We start from the raw sequence: 22,987 nt of genomic DNA on the forward strand, positions 1-22,987 counted from the left end.
CAATAGGAAGCAGCCCAGGGGAAACAAATAGTGGCCCAGTTAGTGAACTAGAATACTGAGTCAGTGTGTTTCAGTTAGACCCACACACACACCCACACTGACTCAATGGCATGTGCTCCTGCCACTACCAGGGCCCTGGGCTGAGGCCCGGTGGAGAGGGATGGCCTGGACCCCCCTACCCGGGCTGCTGCTACTCCTCTTTCTGGGTTTGGCCCCCTTCCCTGACTGAGGCCACTTGGCCACAAGGCCTTATTGCTCTGCAAACAGGGGTGAATTCATTGACTGTGGCCACTGGGCCTTATTGCCCTGCGGACGGGGATGAATCCATGGACTTTGATCACTAGCCCATACTGCCCTGCAAACTGGGCAGTTCTAATTGACTTTGGCCCTGAGGCCCTACTGCCCTCCGAAGAGGGGTGAACTTATTGACTGTGGCCACTGTGCCGCACTGCTCTGCTAACAGGGACGAATACAGGACTTTAGTCCCCAGGTCTTGAGGCCCAGTGAACTGGGGCAAATCCATTGACCCTGGCCACTAGGCCTTACTGCCCTGCCAAGAAGAGGAATCTACTGACTCTGAACATTGTGTCCATACTGCCCTGCTAAGCGGGGCTAATACATTGACTTTGGCAATTAGGCCTCATTGCCCTGCTAACAGAGGCCAGTATATTGACTCTGGTTATGGAGCTATAGATGCAGGTGACATATACTTTGCCCCTACACCCTAAGGGAGCCGAGGCGCATTTGCCCTGCACTGGACGAGGTCCCCTGCAACCCTGTCACAATGTGCCTCTGCATTTTCTGGCTCCATGCGGGACCCGGACTGAAATACTATGAGACACAGTTGTCTTGATAATCTTGAGCTGGGCAATACCATGCACCACTGGAAACCTCACAAGATAACTTTGTTCTCAGGAGACTTCCAGACCAAAGATGTCTGGATAAGCAATGAAACTGTTCCAAGCTTATCTGACCATTGAATCTCATGGAGTTATATCACCATAACTCTGGTGAATCAGACTCAGAAGCTCTAAAACTTTTGTGTATTTGGCAGTGAATCTACATTAGTTGGCTGGTTCCTGCTGTGATGCCTATCTGAAGTATGCTAATTAACAATAGCTTGAGGGCCATATGGGGTTAGTTGACACTCTCTCCATTTTTTTTTTTATAAAAGTTACAGATCTACAGATCTGATTCCATCCCTCTGCCCCACCTTTAGTATGCCACTTGATATGTAAGAGCCCAATTTCACAAACTCATGAGTAACTTTATGTACGTGAATTTATGGAAATAAGGGATATGTTTTTAATGGTGAGAGTAATTAACCATTGCAACAATTTACCAAGGGTTGTGATAGATTCTCCATCACCAACAAGTTTTAAATCAAGATCAGATTTTTTTTTAAAAAGATCTGCTTTAGGAATTATTTTGGGGGACGTTGTATGGTACATGTTATATAGGAGGTCAGACTAGATGATCACAATGGTTCCTTCTGGCTTTGGAATTGATGAATCTATGAATAGTCTCCTTTGGGCTAGAGAGGAAAGATGGTCCGCTGTCCCTCACTCCATGCCCCCTCCCCACCCCACTATCAGTCAGGCATGGGTCGCCTCTGGTCCGCTGATTAGGGGGATAATCTGGGACCTGAGTTCAATTCTTTGCTCTGCCACAGATTTCCTGTGTGAACTTGGTCAAGTCATTTGGCCACTTAGCCTCTCTGTTCCTCATTTCCCCATCTGTAAAAGGAAATAACAATAATTCCGCACCTCACAGGGGTATTATGAGAATAACTATATTAGAAATTGTGAGGCAGTTCGATACAGTGGCAATGGGGGCAATATATGTATCTTAGCTAGATAAACTTACTCGCCTGTGTTTATTTGCAAGATTGGGCCCTTACACTTTAACGGCCAGGGACTGCATGTTTGTCTTTGCCTAGCACATCAGGAACCCAATACTAAGTACTACTATAATAAAAATATTTAATATTCATCTGTCATTGACATCTAATGTCAAAAGGTTTCCTAAACTATTCTATTGATTGAATCAAATGGAATGCGCTTGGGTCAAATTTACAGAAAGCAAATTGCTATAGTACTTACAACTATTTGGAGATATATATATATATATTTTAGTCTAACTGGACTTGTTACCCATGCAACCACCAGAGGGCATAGCACAACTTGCAGAGCTAATGGTAGGGCTAAGAATGGCAATAACTGTGTGTGAGTACTGCATCATTTAATTGCAGTCATTGTTCATTATTGAGGGTTTGGGACTCTTTATTCCTTATCTCATTCAGAATGTTATCCCTTTAATAACTACATGACATTCTTCTTTAGCTATTTACTGAGCTGCCAGATGTGTGCCTAAACTGAACACAATGGACTGAAATAAAGGATGGAAGCTATGTTATTTTAAATACCAGTGATTTGGTTGCAGAAATATTGATCAGATTAAATGGAGGATCACATTAAACAGTGAATGAATTTTAGTGCAAGTGGTTGTATTAAACTGCTCAGTTGATCTTGTGTCTTTTTTTCTAATGTTCTTATCTGATCAGCTGCACTTAATTTGTGGTCATATAGAATTACAGCAACAACAATGTATTTTTAAGAAATCCTTAGGACCAAAAACTTGCTTCTGTTTTTTTTGTTTTGTGTTTGTGTTTTTTTAGGAGAAGCAACACAGACCAATTAATAAACAAAAAATCTCTCCCAGAAAACCCAACAAACTCTGATGCAATACCTGACCTGAATTCTTTTGGACAGACATGAAATGAAGTACAGTTTTCCCTTATCTCTTATTTGCTGTAGTCTTCTATCTCAGCCTCCATGATCTCTTTGCATGTGCATGGTAATCTGTCTAGATCCCAATCCAACTTTCACTGAAGCCAAAGGAAAACTCCTGAAGTCAGGAATCTTGTTTTCTTATCTGTCGCTAGGGTCTTGTCTACATAGTGTATTTGTCCATGCCAGTGGGGTGTGAATTCTAGTTTGCACTAGCATGTTGCGCACTCACTAGCTCTTGTGGACCCTGCTGGAGCACACAAGAAGTTCCCTAGTGCACGTTAACATAGTAATGTTTGGGACTATGGCAATGTGCACTACGAATTTTTAGTGCACATCTGCGGAATCCACATGGCCCAGTTAGTGCACAGCATGTGAGTGCCGACCAGAACTCACACCTGTGCTCACTAAGGCACTGTGTAGACAAGTCTTAAAATGCCATTCTCAGCATTGGCACTGTATAGTAATTTAGAAAATGTATACTGATACTATAACACCTTTCATCAGAGGGCCTCTAAACTCTTTAGAAAGATGAGTGCACTAAGTTTTGCAACTAGGAAAATAATACACAGCAATTAGCTTGACAAAGTAATGGTCTACATGCAGCATACTTTTTTCTTTAAAGGGTTCTTTATAGGATGGATCCTGTGAGGTACTGAATGCTCCAGCCCTGATCCAGCAAAGCTCTTAAACATGAGCTTAACTTTAAGCACCTGAGTAGTCCCTTTGCCTTAGGTGTCTTTTTGGGTGAAAGGCACTATATAAGATTATCGTCACATTGTTTTAGGCATGCAAATTAGCCAGAGAATGCATTTTGCTGCAAATCAGTATCTCTTATAAGAAATCTCTGTTTCATCTTCCTTTCAAAGTTCCATATGGTTATGGGACATGTGGGCTCCCAATTAAATATCTGACAAATTCCTGTAAGAATGGCATTTGATTTTAATACAGCATGAAAGTCTGAGATGATATTGACTAACCCATTTATGACTCTATTTTGCTCCACAGCATGTGAGTTCACTTATTTCTCACTTGAGAATATATTGTTGCTTGTGTAGGATTCGGAAGCCCACCATCAGAAAGAGAAGTGTCTTTATATGCTAGAAATGAGCCCAAGCCACAAACTTCAGACCTGAGCTTTTCTGGAATTCAAGTGTTTAGATCTGGAGCTATGGATCAACCCAATATAGTGCAAGGGACAAGTCAGTTTGTCTCCAGATTTTTTAATGTTCAGATCAAGGCACAAATCTTGGCCCCATTGAAATCCATGATAAAATTCCCATGAACTTCAATGGGGCCCAAATTTCCCCTCAGAACTGTGCAGATCCTGGGCTTAGGGTCAGGCTCATCTCTGTTAAAAACAGATAATTAAACTTCTTGGGCCAGATCTTCAGCTAATATAAACTGATGTAGCTCCATGGTCTTCAATACAGGTACATCAACTTTCACCAGCTGAGAATCTGTCCCCTTTGAAGGAGATGTTCAAAAGTGCCCAACAGATTTAGGAGCACAAGTCCCATTGGCTTTTTAGCAGGACTTGTGCTCATAAGCCCCTTAGGCACTTTGAAACTATCCCTTATTATTCTGGCGGGGGTCACAATTTTCAGAAAAACTCTTCTTAATTTCGTAAGTGCTGCCTTGTGTGGCGATGTGAGATACTGCGACAGATCATCCCACTTATGTGATACTCCTGTCTCATCACATAACACGGTACAATGTGATTGATGCTGCCTGTCATGATGTATCACGCTGAAAGGTGAGAAATAATTGTAGGGTTGTGGTTTTAGGGTAGGGGTCGGCAACCTTTCAGAAGTGGTGTGCCGAGACTTCATTTATTCACTCTAATTTAAGGTTTTGTATGCCGGTCATACATTTTAACCTTTTTAGAAGGTCTCTTTCTATAAGTCTATAATAGATAACTAAACTATTGTTGTATGTAAAGAAAATAAGGTTTCAAAATGTATAAGAAGCGTCATTTAAAATTAAATTAAAATGCAGAGCCCCCTGGACCAGTGGCCAAGACCTGGGCAGTGTGAGTGCCACTAAAATCAGCTCATGTACTGCCTTCGGCACACATGCCATAGGTTGCCTACCCCTGTTTTAGGGGCTTCACTGTTTACATAAAAACAGTCAATGGATTATTCACAGTAGGGATATGTTGTTTGTGGTAAACATTTTAACTGGGTTTGATTTTGCTGGGTTTTTTTTTTTTATTAGTTATGGCCCATAACTTTCAGCTTGCTTTCCTCTTTCATCCACTGGTGACAAGATGATGTGACAGGTGTTCTGAGCATCTTTCTGAGCTCCAGAGATCGCATGTGTGGGTATTTTTATTCACTCATCCATCCTCTGTCATGAAGGCAGCAAAGAAGAACTGAAAATAACTCCTACAGCATCCATCTGTGCTGCCCCCAAATGTACCTTAAAGGCATTCCCTTCATCCCAGAGCTTTATATGCTACCCCCTTCTAGCGTAGGAGCTAAGGCCCACCTCTTGTAGTGCAATGAGTTGTTACAAGACCACCAAATTGGCCCAACTTCCAGTTTTCACCATACAAATGCTTTGCATTTCTATAGTGCTTTCCATCTGAGCATCTCAAAGTACATTATAAACATAACTTCACAACCACCCCTCTGAGCTACTTAACTATAATCTACATTTTACAGATGAGGTATGTGAAAGAGGTTAAAATGGTATGCCCAAGGTTCAACTTTTTTTGCAGAACAAGATTAGAACCTGAGCCCCCGACTATCAGTCCTGTAACTTAACTTCAAGACTTGCCTTTGGCTAGGACAGTAAAAAAAAATATTTTTCAAGTTTTCTTGTTTTTTAAAGTATTTATTCATTTTATTTCCTCCCTCCCTCCCCCGAGGAGAGGCGGTGGGGCAGCGTAAAGCATAAAATTAGAGAATGGATAAGTATATTTAAAATTGCAGATTGAGCTCCTGAGAGAGTCTCCCACTGTTCTTGCCAAAATAACATAGCAGCAGTTCTTCTATGCCAAAGGAATTAGCAACCCCACTCCTGAGGTGGTTTTGTCCCTCTAGCCAGTCTCCAGTGCTTCATTCCAGGAGAACCCTGGGTCTCAAAACAGTGCAGTTTCTGCATGATTCCTGCTCTTCTCTGCAATTCAAAATTATTCCTGTTTTGTAGTGTGGCAGAAAATTTCAGGTGTGGTAACTGCAAGTGCGCATTGCCAACAAAATGAAGTACAGCCCCTAGCTGCAAGCTAACTGATATCCATGGCTGCAGGCTACCTCCATAAGTGCTTAGTATTCTCTTAACTAATGTCTAACAAACAATTGACAACCTCTTTCCCTCAACAGATTTGTGTTCTAGACGCTTCTAATGCTCCCCAAGATCAGCCATTTGTCCAGAAGTCTGCAAGAGAAGTCTCTCTCATAAATAATGTGGACACTAAAATCCAGGTAGCAAGAAAAAGAGCCACTGTACTTTGGGACAGGAGCCTGGAAGATGTGATAGAAGATGATTTAACTGTGGATAACAATGAGACACATGAGGAGCATGATACGGCAAAAGAAATGCCGGAGGAGGAGGAGGAAAATAAAGTAATTATTGGAAAAGAAGATTATCTGGTATGTACCTGGAATGCTCAGTCAATACAATATAACTTTTGATGGGTAGGTGGTATCCTTAGTATAATGTATTTGTGGGGGACTGAAGCATGCTGCCTGTTGTGGAAAACTGAGTAAAAATGGCTTTTTAAGTTTGGTTGCACCCGTTACTGAAAGTCAGTGTAAATAGACCTCTTCTCAGTATACTGTATTTTACAGCATGGGCAAGCTGTGGACTTCAGTAATATTAAAAAATCCTTTATGCCTATATTCTATGCATGCAAGATCTCTGGAAGCAAACTTTTTTCCATGCTTCAGCATGCTCATCAGTTTAATGGCAGGTGGTAACTAATTTTATTTAAACATAGGCCAACACTGTAACTACCATTAAAAGACAAATGCCAAAGGAGAACAGCGATGGGACAATAGAAGGCACTCAGTCTAGTGAAAGTGTGAAGCATGGGTTGGATGTAGGAAGAAAACGCTGTTTTGAAAGTAAGCCTACCCAAGAGGAAGAGCCACCTACAACGAAAGATACCATTTCTACCACAGCCGAACAGGGAGCCTTCCGAAAAAATCTGATTCCAATGTCAGAACAAAAGCAAAAATTCGCAATTCGTAAACTTTATCATCTGAGGAGAAGAAAGTCAGCAAAATTAAATGCTAAATGAAAGTAACTGTTTGTTTTCATTTTCTTGTGTGTTGCCTCTAAATTCTTAAAATAAAAACTGCTTTTTAGATGTCTTGCTTCCCCTTTGCTATGTCTGCAAATACATTTGCTAATTCTGATGTAGTCAAGATATTTGTTAGCGTGGACTTTACCTACAACTGGCATGTTTAACTGCTGTTTTTCTGCCAGGCTTGCTCTTAACCTCGTTAAACCTTAGCTTTTTCCTGCCTAAGCTCTTTTGAAAACTGAAGTGTCAATGTGGTCTATGATCTATTCTGTCATACAGTATGTGGATGCTGTACCCACTTCTGTGCAAGGTGTTTCATTAGGTCAGTGTATAGAAATGTAAAAATCCATATATAGTATGTAAAGCTGATAATGGTAAAACTGAAATTCATTTTGGGATCTAGTGTTTCTCATAAACATCTTTGCTGCCGGACACTGCATTAAGTAGGCATTCAACTCCTGTATGGCATATATCTACATAGCTGTTCAGTGTCTGCAGCTTTGAAATCTCCCTGCTCCCGTAGCCTGCTTGGACTCTGACTGTAAAGTATCATGTAGGTGCCTCCCCAGAAGCTAGGGGGGCTCAAATAACAGGTGTAGCATCACCTCAGTGGGGATTGCAGATGGGAATATGTTGATTAGTAATATGTTGACCCAAACAAGAATCAAGGAAAGGAGGCAATGAGGCAGCCTAGAGGCTTTTCTCTCCTTCCCTCAAGTAAGAAGCTAAAGGCTTCCCCAATTAACATGTGGAGATGGATTAGAGCTACCTAGTCTCTATCTGATAGTAAAATGGGAAGCAAAACATGGAGGTGCAGGTAGCCCAGCCCCCACCAGGGGATTGAGAAATAACAGCTGTTGAAGGGCACTCCCTTCAGAGCCATGTTGAACAAAGGAGGAGTGGTATAGCAAGTTCCATAGATCTAGCCCATAGCAGGTGAGCAAGCTGCTGATGCTGCTTTCTCTGACAAGAGAAGGAAGTGCTATGCCTGTCAAGACCTTCACACCTTGGTTAGGGCGAACCTTGGCTCTGCGTGGCACCATCTTATGAAGCAATCCATGTAAATGCCAAGAGGAGAGAAGGTGATGACAAAATTAAGTGAACATTAAACCCCTTGCCTATAGCAAGCTGTATCCGATAGCTGCTCTAATCTTGGTATTCATGCCTGATGAGTGTTTATAAATACTAATTTTAGCATTGCATTCTATCTGATTTTGTTGGTAGTAACTGGGCACCCTGTTTGGCAGTTTCAACAGAGGTCAAGGATGAATGGCATGTAATTTCAACCAATAGAAGGGACCTTCCAGGAAGGGGTAAGACATACTTAGGGTGACCAGATGACAAGAACAAAATATTGCGACACACGTGGGAGTAGCCCCAGGCTCACCCCCCTCACACCCCATGGGAGAAGGAGGATACAAAGCCTGAGGAAGCTGCGGGTCAGGGGTGCAGGGCCCTGGCTCCGGCTGCATCCCTGCCATGGGTTGGGGGCTCATGGCCCCCACTCCAGCCCTGCTGCAAGCCGCGGGTTGGGGGTGCATGGCCCCGGCCCCCGCCCGCAGCCCATCTGCGGGCACAGGGCCCCAGCTGCAGCCCCGCCGCTTACCTGGGGGATGGTTCCCACCCACTGGGAAGCACCTGGCCGGTTCCTCTGGCTCCTAAGGTCAGCGGCGGCCAGCGGGGTCTCCACTCCACATGCTGCGCCTGCCACAAGCACTGACTCCAGCTGCCATTGGCTGGACGCTGTGGGGGTGGGACTTACTTGGGGGCATGAGTAGCACGCAGCGCCTCAGGGGCAGTCAGGGGGGATCTGTGCCGTGTCCGCACCCGCAGCTCCCATTGGCCACGATGGAGCCAACACTTGCGGTAGATGCAGTAGGCAAAGACCCCCCCCCGGCCACCCCTGTGCCTAGGGGCAGCAGGGTCCTGCCGCCTGCCGTTTCCTGGGAGCTACCCCAAATAAGCACTGCTGGGACCCCAGGTGAGTGCTCACCAGGGTACTCCTCCAGCCCTGAGCCAAAATATCGGGACAAATGACGTCTTGACCGTACATCAGTCGGGACACGGGACAAACAACTAAATATTGGGACAGTGTCAATTTTATCGGAACGTCTGGTCACCCTAGGCATACTGGCAAGGCACTGAACTACCATTACCCATGCTTTACCAAATATGCAAACTAAGACATTCTGTAGATAATTGGAGGTCCCTGTTTAGGATAAAAAACACAAAAGTCAAGAGTTCTGGACTGTCAAGATGTTCTATCAACTTTTTCTAGGAAAGAAGTGAGGAAAAAGTGGTTATTTTTATTAAACTAAAACATGACTGTAAAAAGCTCAAAGAGTACTTAATATATGAACAAGCAATGACATCCTTTCACTATTCATGTTGAAGTCCTTGTTTTGAACAAGACGCACCTTGCAATATTCTTGTCTTAGCTGAAACTGTTCCTGCTATTATCCTCTAAAAGAAAACAATTATGTTGGCTGTGTCATTTTATAGCAGTTTCAGAAGGAGCTATGCCAAATATTTGCACATCAAGGAATCACAGGATGCGGGGTTATTTCTGAAGAGGATTTAGGAGAGAGAAATACACGTCGACTTCATGTGTATCAATAGAAGAATTGACCCTCCCTCCCCCTGTTTGAACATGATTTTGGAGAAAAACATGATTCATTGTTCAGTTAGAGTTCATTCATTCTAGAAGGAACCCAGATTTCTTGACAATAGTATTAGCTTTGAAAGCTGAGAAGTCTCAGCAACTGCCTTCCACCAATTTACAATGTACAAAAGCTGATAAAGGAGCGAATTATTTTTTTTTTCCTTTGCAAACAAAGCATTAAACAAGAATTCATGAGACAAATAGGCATATTCTTATGTACACATCATATGCATGGGAATGATTGAAACCTAAATGCAATGAGGAAAATATACCCTCTCAGCTTTGATTCTTACAGTGCAAACTGCAAATCAAGTCTGACAGATCAGACTTTCCATCCTATTCAGATTCTGCCACTCTCATTCATACTAATTAACACCTGGCTCTACCAGTAGTCTGACTTTCTAAAGATGTATTCACGTGGCATTGAAAAGGATGCTACAAATGACCACCTAAATCCTGCCTCTTGTCTCTGAACCAAACTAATGTTTTAGAAGAAGGGTTGGTTTTATTACTTCCAGGCAAAATTATAAAAATATGCTAAAGAAACACCTGCATGACACCAAACACACTCTGATTTCTAATCTGCCCTAACAGGCTATGATTAAAGCTGTAGCAGGTTATTTATCACAGATCCCAGTTAGCGTAGAAACGTCCCTAGAGATTGTAATGAGCTGGACTCCTAAAGCAATTCCGCATACAATGCATTACCGCTGTGACTATTTGCTTCTAGTTCATTAAGGGTAGCTGCTTCTTGTCTAAGCTACACCCTTTGCCCAAATGGAGGAATGGTCTTGTAGCCAAAGCACAATGAGGAGAGAGGGTCTGGATTCTATTCCAAACTCTGTCACAACTGTCGAGTGTGCTGTAGTCATGAACCCTCTGTGTCTGTTTCCCCACCTATAAAATGAGAATAACAATATATATTTCCCTGCCTTATGAGATACTGTGAAACTTAATTTACTGATGTTTGTAAGGTGCTCTGAGGCCATGTCTATGCTACAGAGCCACCGCTACAGTGCTGCAGCTGTGCCACCGTAGCGCTGTACTGTAGACATTTCCTACATCCATCAATGCAGTTAATTTAGCTAGATAAGTGAAAGAATCCTTCCATCAACCTAGCCGTGGTCTGTACTGGCAGTTCAGACAATCTACTACGGTGCTTGGTGCAACATTTTTCACAGCCTTGAGTGATGTAGCTAGGCTCATCTAATTTTTAGGTGTAGACCCGGCCTGAGCTTCCTACATGGCAGGTGGTATAGAAGTGCAAAGTAGCATTATTCCTGACATACTCCCTGCTGGACAAAGAGGGGAGCAGCCCAACAAGAAGGGAATCTAGAAGGCAGGACTGGATAGTTGGGTATCTGTTGTGGGTGGGCGATGATCATTCTTGTGAAGCCAGCTCCACCCAAAGGCAAGAGCCAAAGTAATGTGTATGTCACTGAGCGGGGTGTGTGTTTTGTGAACAACATTCTGAATAAAATGGTCTACATTAGCTACAACCCGTGTCTGGACTGTCTTTCATCTGCACACTAGAGACAAAAAATGTTTTTTTTGGTAAAGGACATATTTCAGTAGCCGTTTCAGTAATAGAGCTGATAACATTTTCAATAAAAAGAGTCCGATTTTTTTAAAAGATTTTAAAATAATTTATAAAACACTTTTCTTCCTAAAAAGGCCAATTTTTTCCTACAAAAAAATTAATTGAAAAATGTTGACCAGCTCTAGTCCCTCTGAAATCAATGAGGTGACTCGAACAAAGAGAAACCACTCAAGTAAAATTTTTATGGTTGGGTCCCATGAGACAAACTCTAAAGGTAAAAAGGAAACGCTTTCTAATTGCTTATATGCAAATATTTGCAGACCAATTTAGCTGTTATAAAAATACTAATCTGAGGTGCATATTTGAATTTGCACATAAAAAAACCTGGCTTAATTTAAAAAAACACAAAGAACTGGGCAAATATTTTAAAATCAAATTATTTAGATATTTCACTTTTACAACTGGATACTGTTACTGGCACTATTTTGAATTCAAGTAATGTTTATACAATGTCACCTTCAGTCTATGGGGCTCTGATGAGCAAATGCTGTAAGACGGGGCCCTTAGATAAGATTAGTTCCTGCCCCAAACAGCACATAGTCCAGGGTCCCAGGCTACATATGTGCCTACTTTACTCACAAAGTAGCCTAATTGAACACAGTGGAGACATACACAAATAAAGTCTACTTACATGCTTAAGTATTGTCAGGAGCAGGGGCTAAGGGCCCTATTCTGTTTCCATTTAATTCAATGGGAAAATTCCCAATGACTTCACTGGAAAGAGACTGAGCATCTCCTGGAAGGTGGTGATTGCTCTCAAATCCTGCTTATATCAGCATTTGCGAGGAAGCCAGTGGCACCTAGTAAATGGAGGCGTTGAATGAATAATACCAGAAGGAATGTTACTGTACATAGGGCCCCTTTTAAAGCAATGGCCTAAATACACACTTACATAAAAGGCCATTCTAGTCTCTTCAGAGATGAGTTGTTGGTTTTTTAAACTGTCTGAATATGTTTTACTGTAGACACAAACCTCTGCCTGTGTAAAGGCCTCAGTACTCTGAATACCTCTCGACCTTCTGTGAATGCCTTCACCTGGCTCCAAAGAAATCATTAGTCAGTTCTGCTCTCCTGGTTTCTATAGGGAGTTATGTTTTTTTTATGTGGTGAATAATAATGAAAATTCTGAATAATGGCCCAAAACTGTTATACTGGAGTAACATGATATTGCTGCAAACCCGTTTAGAGGAAAAGCCCTGTATTGCCAGGCCCTCTGAACTGTGGATGTCATTACTTCTTCTTGGAAAATTAAGGAAGCTGAATTAACTAAAGGTGTGAATTTGAAGTGTAAGTACAATATTTATATTCCAACTGATGTATTTTATAATTATATAGTAAAAATGAGAAAGTACGCACTTTTTCAGTAATAGCACGAACCATGTATATATAGTTTTTTAGTTCTCATAATATTGTACTTTAAGATCTGATTAGGAAGTTTCCATGTCAGATATATTGTTCCCCTACTAGTCTCCCATGGTGCCTATTCCAGATTAATGCAGTCTTGTTGTAGTTATGTAGATGGAAATATAACTTTCTATTTCAGATTTTAAAGTTAATGAAGCAGGCGGAAATCAGACTTGTAGTTATGAAGACCATTCTAAAATGTTTCTTGCGGTTTCAGCAATTATTTTGTGTAGTAACAGGCATATATAAATCCCTCACTCCTTTGGTAAAATTCTACCTTGCACTGCGAACACGTGTATATATATCAACATCAAATGTGAAAGAGTATAACCGTTGAGAAGGTAGAAATCTTCAGAAATGGCCTAACTGTGCTCTAAGCCTATAAACTATTGAATGATAGAGGCTGGGAAGCTGAATTTACATTTCTTGGCGTCAGAACTAAGGCTGTTTTGATTTCTTAGGTGTGATGGAAATGCTCTTGATGAAAGAGTGGTGATTTAGATAAAGATTGTACATGATCTTTAACTCTGGATTTCTAGTATTTTTAGTGTTTGTGTTACTTAGGAATTGATTTCCTCCACCTTAACTCCAGGCTTGCTGATTTTTTCTTCAGCAGCTGTAGCTACAGATTTTTGCTTTACATGTTCTACATCAATGTTACATGTGCGTCCATTATATGATGGGGAAGCTGTTAGCCACGGCTCTAGCTAAAGCTGCCTCAGGAATGTATAGGTGTAAATCCTCCTCGGGATCTCCCTAGAGAAGCAGGGCTCTGGCCCTAGGGGTGTATTGATGCCTGAGGCAGATCTCTCTCCTGGCAGGAGTTGTTCTGCGATCTGGCTCCTGCTCTGTGTACAGTTAGTGAGAGAGAATAAGAAACCTGTCACCCCCTTACAGCAAGAAAAGGGCCCTGGTCTTGACTTCTAGCCTCCTCCTCTCCGCAGCCTCCTACCCCGCAGGCCCCTGCCCTGGACATCGGCGCTGAATGACAATGGGCAAAGTGCTGTCCCGCTGGCGGAACCGGCACAGGCCAGCTTTTGTGGCCTGTGCTGGCCGGGTGCGAATGCGGACTGGAGCGGGATCTCGGCTTGAGCAGCCCCGGGAGGCAAGATCCCGGTCCATGCGCGGCGGTGATGTCCTGCCACTGAGCTGCCCGGGCTCAGCGGAACCCAGCAAAGTGTGCGAGGGGGCGACGCCTCTGCAGCAGCCGCCTTCTCGGCTGGGCCTGGAGCCGAGGGGGCGATCGAAGCTGGCCAACGAGACCCACCCCCGCCCAGGCGGGTTCAGCCCAAACCCAGCCACGTTCCCCTGGGCGGGATCGCTCAGTCCGCAGCAGCAGCGCCTGGGGAAAAGCCACTAGCCAAAGCCCCCAGCCAGCGCCCGGAGGCTGCACCTGCAGAGAGCGGGTTCAGAGCCAGGGGCGGCTCTAGACCCCAGCGCGCCAAGCAGGCGCGTGGGGCGGCCCTTTCCCGGGGGGGCGGCATTTGGCTCCGGTGGACCTGCCGCAGGCATGACTGCGGCAGGTCCACCGGAGCCGCGGGAAGAGGGGACCCGCCGCAGGACCGGGGAAGGGCGGCGCAGCGCACCGCGCTGCTTCGGGCAGCCTGATTTCTAGAGCCGCCCCTGGCTGCAGCTGCGGGGTTGTTTAAGGCGCTGCCGTGGATATGTCCAAGGGCGGCGGCGCTAGGAAGCCCTAAATCAAAGGGGGAAGTGGGGGGCGGACTCGATCTCTTCTGCCTGGGTGGAGCGCGGGTCCATTGCCTGTGACCTCTCCCCCGACCCCGTGTTCTTTAATTCATGTGTCATGACCCCGGTTTGTTTCCCTTATTGCCCCATTGATCCTGCCCGTTAGGTCAGATTCATCGGCGCTGCGGGGGCTTCATCCTTCAGCCATTGTTAACTTGTTAGCTGTCTATTAAAAATAAAGCCCTGGGAGAAGGAGGTTCCCCCCCCCTGCCCCTTCCCCTGCCGGCTCGGCCTCGCTTCTGTCTATGCAGAGGGTCAGGGGTCTGTAGCCCGGTTACAAACTACCTGCTCTGAGCCCCTGTATAGGCAAACCCTAAGTCAGAGCAACAAGAAACAAACAGGGCGCACGGCCCCAGCCTGAGCCTCGGGGCAGCCTGAGGAGAAGACTGACCCGCGCCTCACAGGGGCCCTGCACCCCACCTCCACAGTCAGCTGTGACTCTCAGCCAGCTTGGAAAACAGAAGGTTTATTGGTCGCTGGGAACACAGCATAGAACAGAGCTTGTTTGCACAGAAATCAGGAGCTGTCAGCAAAGTCCATCTGGGGGGGAATCCAGAGTCCCGAGCCCTGGACTCTCCCCACTGAGTCCCAAACCAGGAGACTGACCCGCTTCCAGCCCCCCTTCCTCAGTGATGTCCAGCTGCTCGTGCTTTCTGTCTTTCCCAGGAAAACAGGTCACTTCCCCCCCACACACACACACACTTTAGGCTGGCTCCTTGCAGAGGACTGGCTCCAGCCATCCCTTGCCAGGATACAGAGTTTTGGCCGTTCTCTATGCCCAGGCGTCCACTGTGCAGTCACACCTGCCCTCTAGAGGCCTCTGCAATGATCACACACCTGTATCCTACGGGCTTGATACTTGAGTAACACACGGGGAAACTGATGCACACACACAGTATTCACAGAAAACATTCAGAACCTTCCTGCTTCATCACACCCCTCTGAGACCAGCCCAGGGGCACTTTCTCCAGTGGCAGGAACCCCTCTAACCATACCAGCTCCTGAGCCTGGAGAAAGCTGGGGAAAGGGCTGGAGCCAGGCAGGGAAATGACTCTGCACAAAGGGCCCCTTTCAGGGATCAGCTGGGGAGTTTGGCCTACAAGGGGAGGGGCTCCCTGTGTCTGTGAGTCCCAGAGCTGCTGCCCTCAGTGGCACAGCCAGGTTCAGCCCCTGTTACCAGTGTCCGTGGCTGAGCTGCCTGATGAGAGCAAAGGCCCGCTGGCTCAGAGATGCTGTTCTGGGGAGGTTTAGAAGGGACTTGGTGGGGTTAGTTCTAATGGGGGGGAGGGGGTCTGACCGGGGTGGTAATGAAGTGACTGGGTTTCGTCCCAGCATGGCAGAGTCCTAGAATCAGCCTGGGGGGGGAATCGGGGAGTGACATGGTCTACAGCCCCTTATGAAACCTGCCCAATCTCCCTGCTCCTCTGACAGGCTGAGGAATCGCGTCCACATTTTGCTCCAGATCGTCCAGTCTTCCAGGAGACAGGGCAGGGAAATGGCTGTGATGGAGCCAGCTCAGGTAGGGGATTTTTAGGGAGTTTTGGTGGTGGGGGAGGTCAGTTTTGGAACCAGGAAACACCCCGCTGGGCAGGGCTGGGAAAACTGACTCCCAGTGCTGGAGCCTGAGCCCACTGGCCAGAGGCTGCCGTGAAATACCAAGGGAAGCTGTTGGGATTCCTGTCCCTGGCTCAGAACTCTGCTTCTCCTATCAACCTGTGGCTGGCAGGTGTGTGGGAAACAAAAAGACCCTGCCCTGCTCCGTGTGCTGGGGGGACAAGGAGCTCTTACTTTCTACCCACTCCCTGAAGCCTCCTGGCTGCTCTGAGCAGGGTGGGGGGAGGATTCTGCTTCTCTGTCCCTCCTCCCCCTTGACTGGTGGAATTGTGGCTGGGGCAGCAGGTGCTGAGTGGGGGAATCTTGTTGTTTCAGATGCCGTTGACCTTCGAGGAGGTGGCTGTGTGTTTCACCCAGGGGCAGGGGGCTCTGCTGGACCTCTACTGGGACAGCACGCAGGAGAACTACCAGACGGTGACCTCGCTGGGTAAGAGTGTGAAGGGCTGGATCACAGAAACCCCCCTGGGAGCTGCCACCCGATGTGCAGAGACTACCCCTGCTCCTGTTTTCCCTGCCAGCTCAGGACTCCAGCACCCTGTCTTGCTGAGCCAAACACTCCCGTCTGCTCCAAAACAGACCCAGGGTCTGAATTACTTGCCCCAACGCTCACAAAAGTGTGCTTGTCTTTAACACTCGGATGCCCAACTCCCAGTGGGGTCTAAACCCAAATAAATCCGTTTTACCCTGTATAAAGCTTATGCAGGGTAAACTCATAAATTGTTCGCCCTCTGTAACACTGACAGAGAGATGCATAGTTTGCTCCCCCAGTTATTAATACCTACTCTGAGTTAATTAATAAGTAAAAAGTGATTTTATTAGATACAGAAAGTAGGATTTAAGTGTCAAGTATCAGAGGGGTAGCCGTGTTAGTCTGGATCTGTAAAAGCAGCAAAGAATCCTGTGGCACCTTATAGACTAACAGACGTTTTGCAGCATGAGCTTTTGTGGGTGAATACCCACTTCTTCGGATGCAAGTAGTGGAAATTTCCAGGGGCAGGTATATGTATGCAAGCAAGAAGCAAGCTAGAGATAATTAGGTTAGTTCAATCAGGGAGGGTGAGGCCCTGTTCTAGCAGTAGAGGTGTGAAAACCAAGGGAGGAGAAACTGGTTCTGTAGTTGGCAAGCCATTCACAGTCTTTGTTTAACCCTAAACTGATGGTGTCAAATTTGCAAATGAACTGAAGCTCAGCAGTTTCTCTTTGCAGTCTGGTCCTGAAGTTTTTTTGCTGCAGAATGGCCACCTTAAGCTCTGCTATTGTGTGGCCAGGGAGGTTGAAGTGTTCTCCTACAGGTTTTTGTATATTGCCATTCCTAATATCTGATTTGTGTCCATTTATCCTTTTCCTTAGAGACTGTCCAGTTTGGCCAATGTACATAGCAGAGGGGCATTGCTGGCATATGATGGCGTATATTACATTGGTGGACGTGCAGGTGAATGAACCAGTGATGGTGTGGCTGATCTGGTTAGGTCCTGTGATGGTGTCGCTGGTGTAGATATGTGGGCAGAGTTGGCATCGAGGTTTGTTGCATGGATTAGTTCCTGAGCTAGAGTTACTATGGTGCTGTGTGCAGTTACTGGTGAGAATATGCTTCAGGTTGGCAGGTTGTCTGTGGGCGAGGTCTGGCCTGCCACCCAAGGCCTGTGAAAGTGTGGGATCATTGTCCAGGATGGGTTGTAGATCCCTGATGATGCGTTGGAGGGGTTTTAGCTGGGGACTGTATGTGATGGCCAGTGGAGTCCTGTTGGTTTCTTTCTTGGGTTTGTCTTGCAGTAGGAGGCTTCTGGGTACACGTCCTGGCTCTGTTGATCTGTTTCCTTGAGAATGCTTGGTGGAGATTTTGTAGGTGTTGGTCTCTGTCTGTGGGGTTAGAGCAGATGCGGTTGTACCTCAGTGCTTGGCTGTAGACAATGGATCTTGTGGTGTGCCCGGGATGGAAGCTGGAGGCATGAAGGTAGGCATAGCGGTCGGTAGGTTTTCGGTATAGGGTGGTGTTAATGTGACCATCACTTATTTGCACCGTGGTGTCTAGAAAGTGGACCTCCCGTGTAGATTGGTCCAGTCTGAGGTTGATGGTGGGGTGGAAGCTGTTGAAACCTGGTGGAATTTTTCCAGAGTCTCCTTCCCATGGGTCCAGATGATGAAGATGTCATCAATGTAGCGTAGGGAGAGAAGGGGGCGTGAGTGGACGGGAGCTGAGGAAGCGTTGTTCCAGGTCGGCCATAAAAATAATGGCATATTGTGGGGCCATGCGGGTGCCCACAGCGGTATCACTGATCTGGAGATATACATTGTCATAAAATTTGAAATAGTTGTGTGTGAGGATAAAGGCACAGAGCTCAGCAACCAATTGTGCTGTGGCATCATCAGGGATACTGTTCCTGACAGCTTGTATTCCATCAGTGTGTGGGATGTTTGTGTAGAGAGCCTCTACATCCATGGTGGCTAGGATGGTGTTTTCTGGAAGGTCACCAATGCACTGTAGTTTCCTCAGGAAATCAGTGGTGTCACGGAGATAGCTGGGAGTGCTGGTGGCATAGGGTCTGAGTAGAGTCCACATATCCAGACAGTCCTTCAGTGAGAGTGCCAATGCCCGAGATGATGGAGCGTCCAGGATTTCCGGGTTTGTGGATCTTGGGTAGTAGATAGAATAACCCTGGTCGGGGCTCTAAGGGTATGTTGATTTGTTCCAGAGTTAGTGTAGGGAGTGTCCTGAGTAGATGGTGCAGTTTCTTAGTGTATTCCTCAGTGGGATCTGAGGGAAGTGGCCTGTAGAATTTGGTATTGGAGAGTTGTCTGGCGGCCTCCTTTTGGTAGTCAGACCTGTTCATGATGACAACAGCATCTCCTTTATCAGCCTCTTTGAGTATAATGTCAGGATGGTTTCTGAGGCTGTGGATGGCATTGCGTTCTGCACGAGGTAGGTTGTGAGGCAAGCGATGTTGTTTTTCCACAATTTCTGCCTGTGCACGTTGGCGGAAGCATTCAATGTATAGGTCCAGACTGTCATTTCGACCCTCAGGAGGAGTCCATGTGGAGTTATTCTTCTTGTGCGGTTTGGTGGGAGGGTAACTGTGTATCAGTGCGCTGTTCAGTGTTGTCCTGAAAGTATTCTTTGAGTCGGAGATGGCGAAAGTAGGCTTCCAGATCGCCGCAGAACTGTATCATGTTGGTGGGGGTGGCAGGGCAGAAAGAGAGTCCCCAAGATAGGACAGACTTTTCTTCTGGGCTGAGTGTGTGGTTGGATAGATTGACGATATTGCTGGGTGGGTTAGGGGTACCACGGTTGTGGCCCCACGTAGCAGGTAGGAGTTTTAGACAGCTTACAGTCCTTTTTCCTTTGTAGAGAGGTGAAGTGAGTGATGTAGATCTCCTGTCTTATTTTAGTGAAGTCCGTTTGTATGGAAGTTTGGTTATTAATGAGAGTCTCCAGGTTGGAGAGCTCTTTTTTTTATGTTTTCCTGTTTGCTGTATAGGATGCCTGATCAGGTGGTTCCTCAGTTTCTTTGATAGCGTATGGCATAATCTCTCACTGTGGTCTGTGTAGTATGTAGACAGCAGTGGATTTTTTACCTTTAGTCCATTTGGTATGATGTCCATCCGTTTTGCATTTGGAAAGGAAGATGATATCCGTCTGTATTTGTGCAAGGATTTAAGTGGTTCCAAGTAACAGACAGAACAAAGTAAGTCACCAAGCAAAATAAAATAAAACGCGCAAATCTATGTCTAATCAAACTAAATACAGATAAGCTCCTCACCAGTTCCAGAATGTTCCCTTTTACAGACTAATCTCCTTTTAGCCTGGGTCCAGCAATCACTCTCACCCTCTGTAGTTACTGTCCTTTGTTCCAGTTTCCTTCAAGTATCCTGGGGGTGGGGGGTGGGGAAGAGGCTCCTTCTTTAGCCAGCTGAAGACAAAATGGAGGGGTCTCCCAGGGGTTTAAATAGACTTTCTCTTGTGGGTGGAGACCCCCTCCTCACCCTGTTGTAGAATCCAGTCACAAAATGGAGATTCGGAATCACATGGGCAAGTCACCTGCCCATGGCATGACTCAGGCCTTGCAGGTAGCAGCCATTACCCACATGCTACCTTGAACATCCTCAGGTAGATTTCTTATGTGGATTGGAGTCTTCCAAGCTCTTTTGTCTGTTAAGTTCTTCCTGATTGAGCATTGAACTTGCACATTCCTTTTCCAAGAAGTGAGCAAATGTTCTACCTAAGGCTATTTAGAAGTCAAGCAATTATAGAGCCGGTGTTCATAACTTTGAACACACAAATGGTGCCTGCACACAACTAGGATGAACATAACCAGTAGATCATAACCTTTACACAGATATGTTACATGGCATATGTAGCAAAACCCTATTCCAGTTATATCATACATACGTTTATGAGCACCTCACTATAAAGCCTTATGGGGTACACTGTCACAAAGGGATTCCTGGCCCCATGGTTATTGGAAGCTGGAGGCGGGTCTGCATGTCTGACACCGGTCAGGTTCTTCCCTCATCACTCTCCAGTGAGACCAGGGTGTCAAAACCTAAGGCACATACTAAACCATCCCCACCCAGCCCTCCTAGCTTGCAAGGTGGAGAAGCCATGTGTTGTCCTGTCTGTGTTGTTTCTCGGTCTTTCACAGAATCCCTCTTCTCCCTCCTCCTTGGGAACAGCTCAGCTATGTGGAGGGCTCTGGACTCCGCAGGTTTAGAAATAGGCAGGGGTTTAACACTGGAGCTGGGTGTGTGTCACAATTCCCCTCTCCTCCCCAGACGTCTGCCTCCCCCAAGGGGGCTCAGTGACCACGTTCCCATCCTCTTAGATTCCACATTCCCCAACACAACACAGGGACAGGTTCCACCCATGGAATGTCCTTTCTGACAGATGCTCTCTCAATCCTCCACTCATCCTGATCTGCTCTGATTTCACTCCCTGCACGGGATTTCCCCTTCCCAAACCTGACTGATCACCCGGCTGGAACGAGGGGAAGAGCCGTGGGTGCCCGATCTCCAGGCCAGTGAGGAAAGAGGGATCCCGAGAGGCGCCCACACAGGTGAGGACTGACACTCAAACCATCTGGGGAATGAAGAAAAAAGTTGAGAATCCCAAAAATGTTAGTATCAATAAGTGCCCTTAGTTCCTTCCTCATCTCACCAAGGGCAGGGCTGCAGCCAGCAGGTATCACTGACATCGCTTTCCATGTGTCCTGTTACCTGCAGGAGTTTCCTTCCAACTTTCCTTCTCTGTGAAAGTTTGGGTGGGAAGTGGAGGCAGAATCCAATTGCTCCATCTGTGCAGCTTTAGTATGTTGGGTTTCCCCTTGGTGATATTCCTCTTAATTTCTCCCCACAATGACTTCTGTCCGGATTGTCTCTCTCCCAGCAGGTGATGTGAGAGTGAGTGAGAACGAGGAGGGGAACCAACAGCAGGAAGTTCCTGGCACGGGGAATCGCAGGGAACCTCTGTGGGAAGACCCCATAAGTGCTTCGACTGTGGAAAAAGCTTCATACAGAAGTCACACCTTGTTAGACATCAGGCGATCCACACTGGAGAGAGGCCCCATCAGTGCTTAATCTGTGGGAAAAGTTCCATACGGAGGTCAGACCTTGTTAGACATCAGGCAATCCATACTGGAGAGAGGCCCCATAAGTGCTTCGACTGTGGAAAAAAGTTTCACACACAGATCAAATCTTACTGCCCATCAGGCAATCCACACTGGAGAGAAGTCCCTTAAGTGCTTGGACTGTGGGAAAAGTTTCACACAGAGATCAAATCTTACTGCTCATCAGGCGATCCACACTGGAGAGAGGCCCCATCAGTGCTTAATCTGTGGGAAAAGTTTCATACGGAGGTCAGACCTTGTTAGACATCAGGCAATCCATACTGGAGAGAGGCCCCATAAGTGCTTCGACTGTGGAAAAAGCTTCATACAGAAGTCACACCTTGTTGCTCATCAGGCGATCCATACTGGAGAGAGGCCCCATAAGTGCTTCGACTGTGGAAAAAGTTTCACACACAGATCAAATCTTACTGCACATCAGGCAATCCACACTGGAGAGAGGTCCCTTAAGTGCTTGGACTGTGGGAAAAGTTTCACACAGAGATCAAATCTTACTGCACATCAGGCAATCCACACTGGAGAGAGGCCCCCATAAGTGCTTCGACTGTGGAAAAAGCTTCATACAGAAGTCACACCTTGTTGCTCATCAGGCGATCTATACTGGAGAGAGGCCCCATAAGTGCTTCGACTGTGGAAAAAGTTTCAAACACAGATCAAATCTTACTGCACATCAGGCAATCCACACTGGAGAGAGGCCCCATAAGAGCTTCGACTATGGAAAAAGCTTCATACAGAAGTCACACCTTGTTGCACATCAGGCAATCCACACTGGAGAGAGACCCCATCAGTGCTTAATCTGTGGGAAAAGTTACACACGGAGGTCCGGCCTTGTTAAACATCAGACAATCCATACAAGAGGGAAATAACACTTAGATTAAACTTGGGTTTAATAATGTCATTGTATATATCTCTCTTTAAAGTTTGTGGTAAACTGTCTATGAATGGCTTTATGGATAATTACCTTATGTTAATCCGTATAGTTTTTATTACCTGTGGTGTTTGCGAAATAGAAGGTTACTTCCAAAACCTATTGTTCACCCAAGGGCTGCCTGCTGTCGAGAGGCTGCAAAAATGTGTGTGTAAACTCTTGAGACCTGAATCCTTTTTATCTCCGATGTTCTTAAGCTTTATTCAGGGGGCATTTGAGTCGTAAGACTGAGATCTCCAGTCCCCTCTGCACTGCCCTGATATTGAACATTTGGACATTGGACTAGAATGTGATGAAATGATTCTGAAAAGGACTCTTTTCAATTCTAACGCACCATCTCTGTGGTGAAACTGACCTAAGGGCTCTATTCATGT

At 45.8% G+C, this 22,987-nt stretch overlaps 1 pseudogene; it reads left to right on the top strand.

Moving 5' to 3' along the window:
- The window catches only part of LOC123358077, a 32,372-nt pseudogene extending 18,676 nt beyond the window's left edge, over positions 1–13,696 (top strand).
- The last annotated feature ends 9,291 nt before the right edge of the window (positions 13,697–22,987 follow it).

This window comes from Mauremys mutica, unplaced genomic scaffold (genome assembly GCF_020497125.1).
Source record: "Mauremys mutica isolate MM-2020 ecotype Southern unplaced genomic scaffold, ASM2049712v1 001376F_np12_obj, whole genome shotgun sequence".
Lineage (NCBI taxonomy): Eukaryota > Metazoa > Chordata > Testudines > Geoemydidae > Mauremys > Mauremys mutica.